The sequence below is a fragment of the Oncorhynchus mykiss genome, chromosome 27 (assembly GCF_013265735.2).
Source record: "Oncorhynchus mykiss isolate Arlee chromosome 27, USDA_OmykA_1.1, whole genome shotgun sequence".
In the NCBI taxonomy this organism is placed as follows: Eukaryota; Metazoa; Chordata; class Actinopteri; order Salmoniformes; family Salmonidae; genus Oncorhynchus; species Oncorhynchus mykiss.
Window position 1 is genome coordinate 46013095 of NC_048591.1, and position 12500 is coordinate 46025594.

General features: G+C 46.5%; 1 protein-coding gene across 2 annotated transcripts in view; it reads right to left on the reverse strand.

Moving 5' to 3' along the window:
- cog6 (component of oligomeric golgi complex 6) overlaps nt 1–12500 on the reverse strand; it is a 185037-nt gene that overhangs the window by 902 nt on the left and 171635 nt on the right. The window lies entirely within an intron of this gene.

Genomic DNA, 12500 nt, shown 5'->3' on the forward strand with positions numbered 1-12500 from the left:
CATAGATTAGTTACTGAGGGGGGGGGGACATAGATTAGTTACTGAGGGGGTTATAGATTAGTTACTGAGGGGGGGGACATGGATTAGTTACTGAGGGGGGCATAGATTAGTCACTGAGGGGGGCATAGATTAGTTACTGAGGGGGGGGACATAGATTAGTTACTAAATGGGGGGACATAGATTAGTTACTGAGGGGGTTATAGATTAGTTACTGAGGGGGGGGGCATAGATTAGTTACTGAGGGGGTTATAGATTAGTTACTGAGGGGGGGGGGACATAGATTAGTTACTGAGGGGGGACATAGATTAGTTACTGAGTGGAACATAGGTTAGTTACTGAGGGGGTTATAGATTAGTTACTGAGGGGGGGGACATAGATTAGTTACTGAGGGGGTTATAGATTAGTTACTGAGGGGGGGGGGCATAGATTAGTTACTGAGGGGGTTATAGATTAGTTACTGAGGGGGGGGACATAGATTAGTTACTGAGGGGGGGCATAGATTAGTTATTGAGGGGGGACATAGATTAGTTACTGAGGGGGGGGGGACATAGACTAGTTACTGAGGGGGGGGCATAGATTAGTTACTGAGGGGGTTATAGATTAGTTACTGAGGGGGGGACATAGATTAGTTACTGAGGGGGGGGGACATAGATTAGTTACTGAGGGGGGGGGGGGGGGGGGACGACGACACATAGATTAGTTACTGAGGAGGGGGGGGACATAGATTAGTTACTGAGGAGGGGGGGGACATAGATTAGTTACTGATGGGGGGGGGGACATAGATTAGTTACTGAGGAGGGGGGGGGGGAGACATATATTAGTTACTGAGGAGGGGGGGGGCATAGATTAGTTACTGAGGGGGGGCATAGATTAGTTACTGAGGGGGGGACATAGATTAGTTACTGAGGGGGGGTCATAGATTAGTTACTGAGGGGGGGGGCATAGATTAGTTACTGAGGGGGGGACATAGATTAGTTACTGAGGGGGGGACATAGATTAGTTACTGAGGGGGGACATAGATTAGTTACTGAGGGGGGGACATAGATTAGTTACTGAGGGGGGGACATAGATTAGTTACTGAGGGGGGACATAGATTAGTTACTGAGGGGGGGCATAGATTAGTTACTGAGGGGGGGGACATAGATTAGTTACTGAGGGGGGGACATAGATTAGTTACTGAGGGGGGGACATAGATTAGTTACTGAGGGGGGGACATAGATTAGTTACTGAGGGGGGGACATAGATTAGTTACTGAGGGGGACATAGATTAGTTACTGAGGGGGGGACATAGATTAGTTACTGAGGGGGTTATAGATTAGTAATTGAGGAAGGGGGGGGGCATAGATTCGTTACTGAGGAGGGGGGGGGGAGACATATATTAGTTACTGAGGAGGGGGGGGGCATAGATTAGTTACTGAGGGGGGGCATAGATTAGTTACTGAGGGGGGGACATAGATTAGTTACTGAGGGGGGGTCATAGATTAGTTACTGAGGGGGGGGGCATAGATTAGTTACTGAGGGGGGGACATAGATTAGTTACTGAGGGGGGGACATAGATAGAGAGAGAGAGGCCCTGCACACCAGCTCTGTCGACTGGTTGAAGATCTGATCTCTGTAATAGGGGGAAATAGATTAGTTACTGAGGGGGGGGGTAGATTAGTTACTGAGGAGCGGGGGACATAGATTAGTTACTGAGGGGGGGGGACATAGATTAGTTACTGAGGAGGAGGGGGGGGGAATAGATTAGTTACTGAGGGGGGGGGGGGGGACGACGACACATAGATTAGTTACTGAGGAGGGGGGGGACATAGATTAGTTACTGAGGAGGGGGGGGACATAGATTAGTTACTGAGGGGGGGGGACATAGATTAGTTACTGAGGGGGGGGCATAGATTAGTTACTGAGGAGGAGGGGGGGGGGAATAGATTAGTTACTGAGGGGGGGGGACATAGATTAGTTACTGAGGAGGGGGGGGACATAGATTAGTTACTGAGGGGGGGGGGACATAGATTAGTTACTGAGGAGGGGGGGACATAGATTAGTTACTGAGGGGGGGGGGGGGGGGGCATAGATTAGTTACTGAGGAGGAGGGGGGGGGGAATAGATTAGTTACTGAGGGGGGGGGGGGACATAGATTAGTTACTGAGGGGGGGGGGACATAGATTAGTTACTGAGGGGGGGGGGACATAGATTAGTTACTGAGGGGGGGGGGACATAGATTAGTTACTGAGGGGGGGGGGGCATAGATTAGTTACTGAGGAGGAGGGGGGGGGGAATAGATTAGTTACTGAGGGGGGGGGGGACATAGATTAGTTACTGAGGGGGGGGGGACATAGATTAGTTACTGAGGGGGGGGGGACATAGATTAGTTACTGAGGAGGGGGGGGACATAGATTAGTTACTGAGGGGGGGGGGACATAGATTAGTTACTGAGGGGGGGGGGACATAGATTAGTTACTGAGGGGGTTATAGATTAGTTACTGAGGGGGGGGACATGGATTAGTTACTGAGGGGGGCATAGATTAGTCACTGAGGGGGGCATAGATTAGTTACTGAGGGGGGGGACATAGATGAGTTACTAAATGGGGGGACATAGATTAGTTACTGAGGGGGTTATAGATTAGTTACTGAGGGGGGGGGCATAGATTAGTTACTGAGGGGGTTATAGATTAGTTACTGAGGGGGGGGGGACATAGATTAGTTACTGAGGGGGGACATAGATTAGTTACTGAGTGGAACATAGGTTAGTTACTGAGGGGGTTATAGATTAGTTACTGAGGGGGGGGACATAGATTAGTTACTGAGGGGGTTATAGATTAGTTACTGAGGGGGGGGGCATAGATTAGTTACTGAGGGGGTTATAGATTAGTTACTGAGGGGGGGGACATAGATTAGTTACTGAGGGGGGGCATAGATTAGTTATTGAGGGGGGACATAGATTAGTTACTGAGGGGGGGGGGGCATAGACTAGTTACTGAGGAGGGGGCATAGATTAGTTACTGAGGGGGTTATAGATTAGTTACTGAGGGGGGGACATAGATTAGTTACTGAGGGGGGGGACATAGATTAGTTACTGAGGGGGGGGGGGGGGACGACGACACATAGATTAGTTACTGAGGAGGGGGGGGACATAGATTAGTTACTGAGGAGGGGGGGGACATAGATTAGTTACTGATGGGGGGGGGACATAGATTAGTTACTGAGGAGGGGGGGGGGGAGACATATATTAGTTACTGAGGAGGGGGGGGCATAGATTAGTTACTGAGGGGGGGCATAGATTAGTTACTGAGGGGGGGACATAGATTAGTTACTGAGGGGGGGTCATAGATTAGTTACTGAGGGGGGGGGGCATAGATTAGTTACTGAGGGGGGGACATAGATTAGTTACTGAGGGGGGGACATAGATTAGTTACTGAGGGGGGACATAGATTAGTTACTGAGGGGGGGACATAGATTAGTTACTGAGGGGGGGACATAGATTAGTTACTGAGGGGGGACATAGATTAGTTACTGAGGGGGGGCATAGATTAGTTACTGAGGGGGGGGACATAGATTAGTTACTGAGGGGGGGACATAGATTAGTTACTGAGGGGGGGACATAGATTAGTTACTGAGGGGGGGACATAGATTAGTTACTGAGGGGGGGACATAGATTAGTTACTGAGGGGGACATAGATTAGTTACTGAGGGGGGGACATAGATTAGTTACTGAGGGGGTTATAGATTAGTAATTGAGGAAGGGGGGGGGCATAGATTCGTTACTGAGGAGGGGGGGGGGGAGACATATATTAGTTACTGAGGAGGGGGGGGGCATAGATTAGTTACTGAGGGGGGGCATAGATTAGTTACTGAGGGGGGGACATAGATTAGTTACTGAGGGGGGGTCATAGATTAGTTACTGAGGGGGGGGGCATAGATTAGTTACTGAGGGGGGGACATAGATTAGTTACTGAGGGGGGGACATAGATTAGTTACTGAGGGGGGACATAGATTAGTTACTGAGGGGGGGACATAGATTAGTTACTGAGGGGGGGACATAGATTAGTTACTGAGGGGGTACATAGATTAGTTACTGAGGGGGGGCATAGATTAGTTACTGAGGGGGGGGACATAGATTAGTTACTGAGGGGGGGACATAGATTAGTTACTGAGGGGGGGACATAGATTAGTTACTGAGGGGGGGACATAGATTAGTTACTGAGGGGGGGACATAGATTAGTTACTGAGGGGGACATAGATTAGTTACTGAGGGGGGGACATAGATTAGTTACTGAGGGGGGACATAGATTAGTTACTGAGGGGGGACATAGATTAGTTACTGAGGGGGGACATAGATTAGTTACTGAGGGGGGGGATATAGATTAGTTACTGAGGGGGGCATAGATTAGTTACTGGGGGGGGGGGCATAGATTAGTTACTGGGGGGGGGGCATAGATTAGTTACTGAGGGGGGGGGATAGATTAGTTACTGAGGGGGGGTGCATAGATTAGTTACTGAGGGGGGGGGGGGGCATAGATTAGTTACTGAGGGGGGGGGCATAGATTAGTTACTGGGGGGGGACATAGATTAGTTACTGGGGGGGGCATAGATTAGTTACTGAGGGGGGCAGAGATTAGTTACTGAGGGGGGGGAATAGATTAGTTACTGGGGGGGGGGGGCATAGATTAGTTACTGAGGGGGGGGGACATAGATTAGTTACTGAGGGGGGAGGACATAGATTAGTTACTGAGGGGGGGGACATAGATTAGTTACTGAGGGGGGGGACATAGATTAGTTACTGAGGGGGGGACATAGATTACTTACTGAGGGGGGGGACATAGATTAGTTACTGAGGGGGGGGACATAGATTAGTTACTGAGGGGGGGACATAGATTAGTTACTGAGGGGGGGACATAGATTAGTTACTGAGGGGGGGACATAGATTAGTTACTGAGGGGGGGACATAGATTAGTTACTGAGGGGGGACATAGATTAGTTACTGAGGGGGGGCATAGATTAGTTACTGAGGGGGGGACATAGATTAGTTACTGAGGGGGGGACATAGATTAGTTACTGAGGGGGGGACATAGATTAGTTACTGAGGGGGGGACATAGATTAGTTACTGAGGGGGGGACATAGATTAGTTACTGAGGGGGGACATAGATTAGTTACTGAGGGGGGACATAGATTAGTTACTGAGGGGGGGGATATAGATTAGTTACTGAGGGGGGCATAGATTAGTTACTGGGGGGGGGCATAGATTAGTTACTGGGGGGGGGGCATAGATTAGTTACTGAGGGGGGGGGAATAGATTAGTTACTGAGGGGGGGGGCATAGATTAGTTACTGAGGGGGGGGGCATAGATTAGTTACTGGGGGGGGACATAGATTAGTTACTGGGGGGGGCATAGATTAGTTACTGAGGGGGGCAGAGATTAGTTACTGAGGGGGGGGCATAGATTAGTTACTGAGGGGGGGGCATAGATTAGTTACTGGGGGGGGGGCATAGATTAGTTACTGAGGGGGGGGGACGACATAGATTAGTTACTGAGGGGGGAGGACATAGATTAGTTACTGAGGGGGGGGACATAGATTAGTTACTGAGGGGGGGGACATAGATTAGTTACTGAGGGGGGGACATAGATTAGTTACTGAGGGGGGGGACATAGATTAGTTACTGAGGGGGGGGACATAGATTAGTTACTGAGGGGGGGGACATAGATTAGTTACTGAGGGGGGGACATAGATTAGTTACTGAGGGGGGGGACATAGATTAGTTACTGAGGGGGGGGGCATAGATTAGTTACTGAGGGGGTTATAGATTAGTTACTGAGGGGGGGGGGCATAGATTAGTTACTGAGGGGGTTATAGATTAGTTACTGAGGGGGTGGGGGACATAGATTAGTTACTGAGGGGGGACATAGATTAGTTACTGAGCGGGGACATAGATTAGTTACTGAGGGGAACATAGATTAGTTACTGAGGGGGGGGACATAGATTAGTTACTGAGGGGGTTATAGATTAGTTACTGAGGGGGTTATAGATTAGTTACTGAGGGGGGACATAGATTAGTTACTGAGGGGGACATAGATTAGTTACTGAGGGGGTTATAGATTAGTTACTGAGGGGGGGGGACATAGATTAGTTACTGAGGGGGTTATAGATTAGTTACTGAGGGGGGACATAGATTAGTTACTGAGGGGGACATAGATTAGTTACTGAGGGGGTTATAGATTAGTTACTGAGGGGGGGCATAGATTAGTTACTGAGGAGGGGGGGGACATAGATTAGTTACTGAGGGGGACATAGATTAGTTACTGAGGGGGGGGGACATAGATTAGTTACTGAGGGGGTTATAGATTAGTTACTGAGGGGGGGGACATAGATTAGTTACTGAGGTGGAGACATAGATTAGTTACTGAGGGGGGGCATAGATTAGTTATTGAGGGGGTTATAGATTAGTAATTGAGGAGGGGGGGGACATAGATTAGTTACTGAGGGGCGGACAGAGATTAGTTACTGAGGGGGTTATAGATTAGTAATTGAGGAGGGGGGGGGGCATAGATTAGTTACTGAGGGGGGGGGGCATAGATTAGTTACTGAGGGGGGGACATAGATTAGTTACTGAGGGGGGGACATAGATTAGTTACTGAGGGGGGGACATAGATTAGTTACTGAGGGGGGGGCATAGATTAGTTACTGAGGGGGGGACATAGATTAGTTACTGAGGGGGGGACATAGATTAGTTACTGAGGGGGGGACATAGATTAGTTACTGAGGGGGGGGCATAGATTAGTTACTGAGGGGGGGACATAGATTAGTTACTGAGGGGGGGACATAGATTAGTTACTGAGGGGGGACATAGATTAGTTACTGAGGGGGGGCATAGATTAGTTACTGAGGGGGGACATAGATTAGTTACTGAGGGGGGAGGACATAGATTAGTTACTGAGGGGGGGACATAGATTAGTTACTGAGGGGGGGGACATAGATTAGTTACTGAGGGGGGGACATAGATTAGTTACTGAGGGGGGGACAACATAGATTAGTTACTGAGGGGGGGACATAGATTAGTTACTGAGGGGGGCATAGATTAGTTACTGAGGGGGGTACATAGATTAGTTACTGAGGGGGGACATAGATTAGTTACTGAGGGGGACATAGATTAGTTACTGAGGGGGGCATAGATTAGTTACTGAGGGGGGCATAGATTAGTTACTGAGGGGGGGGGGGGCATTCCTAATGCATGAGAAGGTAAAACATGTGTAAGGTGTGTGTGTGTCCACTCTTGAATGTAGGTAAAACCTCTTTAGCTGTGAATACAATACAATACAATACATTTATTGGTCTAAAAAAAATCTACATGAATATTCTAACCAGGAACAATCACAACTTATAAATTTTTCACATTTTTAAGAAGAGTGCTATATTTTCACCATCATCTCTTCTCCCTCTTCTCCCTCTGATACAATAGGAAGGGCTCAGTGGTACTAACACTGCATTGGGAGCTACTGTAATCATTCAGCTGGAACAGCCAACCAAGAGAGGTTCCACTCCATTTCCTGCTTTTCTGGAGAAACCACTATAGCTGGATGATGACTGTGACCCCCGTTCAGAGATGATAACAACCAGAGTACAGAATCATCTGTGGTGCACACTGACATCTACTGGTGCTCTAGCTGGGTTCCTCTCACATATATATATATATACATAGAGAGAGAGAGAGAGAGAGAGACAGAGAGAGAGAGAGAGAGAGAGACAGAGAGAGAGAGACAGAGAGAGAGAGAGACAGAGAGAGAGAGAGAGACAGAGAGAGACAGAGAGAGAGAGAGACAGAGAGAGAGAGAGAGAGAGACAGAGAGAGAGAGAGACAGAGAGAGAGAGAGACAGAGAGAGACAGAGAGAGAGAGAGACAGAGAGAGAGAGAGACAGAGAGAGAGAGAGACAGAGAGAGAGAGAGAGACAGAGAGAGAGAGAGAGGGAGAGAGAGAGAGAGAGAGAGAGAGAGAGAGAGACAGAGAGAGAGAGAGAGAGACAGAGGGAGAGAGACAGAGAGAGCGAGAGACACAGAGAGAGAGAGAGACAGAGAGAGACAGAGGGAGAGAGAGAGAGAGAGAGAGAGAGAGAGAGAGAGAGAGATTGGGAAAAGAGAGATATAGATAGAAAGAAAGAGGAGGATAGATAGATATTTTTGTACCTTTATTTAACTAGGCAAGTCAGTTAAGAACAAATTCTTATTTTCAATGACGGCCTGGGAACAGTGGGTTAACTGCCTTGTTTAGGGACAGAGCTGTACCTTGTCAGCTCGGGGGTTTGAACTTGAAACCTTCCGGTTACTAGTCCAACGCTCTAACCACTAGGCTACCCTGCCGCCCCATATTTACAGTACCAAGCAAAAGTTTGGACACACACCTACTCATTCAAGGCTTTTTCTTAATGTTTCACTATTTTCTACATTGTAGAATAATAGTGAAGACATCAAAACTATTAAATAACACACATGGAATCATGAAGTAACTAAACAATTTTTTTTTTTTAAAGAGTTAAACACATCAAAATATATTTTATATTTGAGATTCAAATAGCCACCCTTTGCCTTGATGACAGCTTTTCACACACTTCGCATTCTCTCAACCAGCTTCATGAGGTAGTCACCTGGAATGCATTTCAATTAACAGGTGTGCCTTGTTAAAAGTGAATTTGTGGAGTTTTTTTTTCTTCCGTTTGAGCCAATCAGTTGTGTTGTGACAAGGTAGGGGTTGTATACAGAACATAGCCCTATTTGGTAAAAGACCAAGTCCATATTATGGTAAGAACCGCTCAAATAAGCAAAGAAAAACGACAGTCCATCGTTACCTTAAGACATGAAGGTCGCAAAAACCATCAAGCGCTATGATGAAACTGGCTCTCATGATGGCCGCCACAGGAAATGAAGACCCAGAGTTACCTCTGCTGCAGAGGATAAGTTCATTACAGTTTGAAGCCTCAGAAATTGCACCCCAAATAAATGCCTCACAGAGTTCAAGTAACAGACATCATCATCAACTGTTCAGAGGAGACAGGCCTGTGTGAATCAGGCCTTCATGGTCGAATTGCTGAAAGGAAACCACTTCTAAAGGACACCAATAAGAAGAAGAGACTTGCTTGGGCCAAGAAACACGAGAAACGGACATTAAACCTGTGGAAATCTGTACTCAATCTGTCTGATAAATCCAAATATGAGATTTTCGGTTCCAACAGTCATGTCTTTGTGAGACGCAGAGTAGGTAAACAGATTATCTCCAGATGAAGCATGGAGGAGGAAGTGTGATGGTGTAGGGGTGCCTTGCTGGTGACACTGTCTGTGATTTATTTAGAATTCAAGGCACACTTTACTAGCATGGCTTCCACAGCATTCTGCAGCAATACGTCATCCCATCTGGTTTGGTCTTAGTGGAACTATCATTTGTTTTTCAACAGGACAATGACCCAACACACCTCCAGGCTGTGTAAGGGCTATTTAACCAAGAAGGAGAGTGATGGAGTGCTGCATCAGATGACCTGGCCTCCAGAGTCACCTGACCTCAACCCAATTGAGATGGTTTGGGACGAGCTGGACCGCAGAGTGAAGGAAAAGCAGCCAACAAGTGCTCAGCATATGTGGGGACTCCTTCAAGACTGTTGGAAAAGCATTCCAGGTGAAGCTGGTTGAGAGAATTCCAAGAGTGTGCAAAGCTGACATCAAGGCAAAGGGTGGCTATTTGAAGAATCTCAGATATAAAATATATTTGTTTAACACTTTATTGCTTACAACATGATTACATATGTGTTATTTAACAGTTTTGAAGTCTTCACTATCATTCTACAATGTAGAAAAGAGTCAAAATAAAGACTAACCCTTGAATGAGTAGGTGTCCAAACTTTTGACTGGTACTGTATATACAGTTCACTCAAAGTATTCAGACCCCTTAACTTTTTCCACATATTGTTACATTACAGCCTTGTTCTAAAACGGATTACAATGTTTTTCATCAATCTTCACACCCATATTTTTTTTATTTTACCTTTATTTAACTAGGCAAGTCAGTTAAGAACAAATTCTTATTTTCAATGACGGCCTAGGAACAGTGGGTTAACTGCCTGTTCAGGGGCAGAACGACAGCTCGGGGGTTTGAACTTGCAACCTTCCAGTTACTAGTCCAACGCTCTAACCACTAGGCTAGCCTGCCGCCCCAAAATGCCGCCCCATAATGACAAAGTAAAAACAGGTTTTAAGACATTTTTGCATAAAAATGAAATATTCCATTTGCATAAGTATTCAGACCCTTAACTCAGTTTGTTGAAGCACCTTTGGCGGCAATTACAGCCTTGAGTCTTCTTGGGTATGATGCTACAAGCTTGGTACACCTGTATTTGGGGAGTTTCTCACATTCTTCTCTACAGATCCTCTCAAGCTCTGTCAGGTTGGATGTGGAGTGTCACTGCACAGCTATTTTCAAGTCTCTCCAGAGATGTTCGATCGGGTTCAAATCCGGGCTCTGGCTGGGCCACTCAAAGACAATCAGAGACTTGTCCCGAAGCTGCAATGTCCTGGCTGTGTGCTTAGGGTTGTTGTCCTGTTGGAAGGTGAACCTTCGCCCCCAGTCTGAGTTCCTGAGCGCTCTGGAGCAGGTTTTCATCAAGTATCTCTCTGTACCTTGCTACGGTCACCTTCCCCTCGATCCTGACTAGTCTCCCAGTCCCTGCCACTGAAAAACATCCCCACAGCATGATGCTGCCACCACCATTTTTCACCGTAGGGATGGTATTGGCCAGGTTTCCTCCAGATGTGACGCTTGGCATTCAGGCCAAAGACTTCAATCTTGGTTTCATCAGACCAGAGAATCTTGTTTCTCATGGTCTGAGACCTTTAAGTGCCTTTCGGCAAACTCCATGTGCCTTTTTACTGAGGAGTGGCTTCCATCTGGCCACTCTATCTTGAAGGCCTGATTGGTGGAGAGATGGTTGTCCTTCTGGAAGGTTCTCCCATCTCCACAGAGGAACTCTGGAGCTCTGTCGTAGTGACCATGGAGTTCAAAGTTCCCTCGATTGCTCAGTTTTGACGGATGGCCAGCTCTAGGATAAGGTGTAAACTTCTTTCATTTCGCCTCTCTTTCCAGTTCTCTGCTGCCAATGACTGGAACGAACTACAAAAATCTCTGAAACTTGAAACACTTATCTCCCTCACTAGCTTTAAGCACCAAATGTCAGAGCAGCTCACAGATTACTGCACCTGTACATAGCCCACCTATAATTTAGCCCAAACAACTACCTCTTTCCCTACTGTATTTAATTTATTTATTTATTTTGCTCCTTTGCACCCCATTATTTTTATTTCTACTTTGCACATTCTTCCACTGCAAATCTACCATTCCAGTGTTTTACTTGCTATATTGTATTTACTTTGCCACCATGGCATTTTTGCCTTTACCTCCCTTATCTCACCTCATTTGCTCACATCGTATATAGACTCGTTTATACTGTATTATTGACTGTATGTTTGTTTTACTCCATGTGTAACTCTGTGTCGTTGTATGTGTCGAACTGCTTTGCTTTATCTTGGCCAGGTCGCAATTGTAAATGAGAACTTGTTCTCAACTTGCCTACCTGGTTAAATAAAGGTGTTCTCAACTAGCCTACCTGGTTAAATAAAGGTGTTCTCAACTGGCCTACCTGGTTAAATAAAGGTAAAATAAAATAAATAAAACAATAAGATAAGATAATAAGATCCTGACAGAGAAAAATGTCCTCCTGTGTGCTACCTATATCCCCCCACTAGAATCCCCATACTTTAATGAAGACAGCTTCTCGATCCTGGAGGGGGAAATCAATCATTTCCAGGCCCAGGGACATGTACTAGTCTGTGGCGACCTAAATGCCAGAACCGGACAAGAACCTGACACCCTCAGCACACAGGGGGACAAACACCTGCCTGGAGGTGACAGCATTCCCTCCCACATATGCCCCCCTAGGCACAACTATGACAACATAACCAACAAAAACGGGTCACAACTCCTGCAGCTCTGTCGCACGCTGGGTATGTACATAGTCAACGGTAGAATTCGAGGGGACTCCTATGGTAGGTACACCTATAGCTCATCTCTTGGCAGTATTACTGTAGACTGCTTTATCACTGACCTCAACCCAGAGTCTCTCAGAGCGTTCACAGTCAGCCCACTGACACCCCTATCAGACCACAGCAAAATCACAGTCTACTTAAACAGAGCAATACTCAATCATGAGGCATCAAAGCCAAAGGAACTGAGTAACATTAAGAAATGCTATAGATGGAAGGAATGCAGTTTGGAAACCTACCAAAAAACAATTAGGCAACAACAAATTAAATCCCTTTTAGACAATTTCCTGGGTAAAACGTTCCGCTGTAATAGTGAAGATGTAAACTTGGCAGTAGAAAATCTTAACAGTATATTTGACCTCTCAGCTTCCCTATCAACTCTAAAAATCTCAAATAGAAAACCGAAGAAAATTAACAATAATGACAA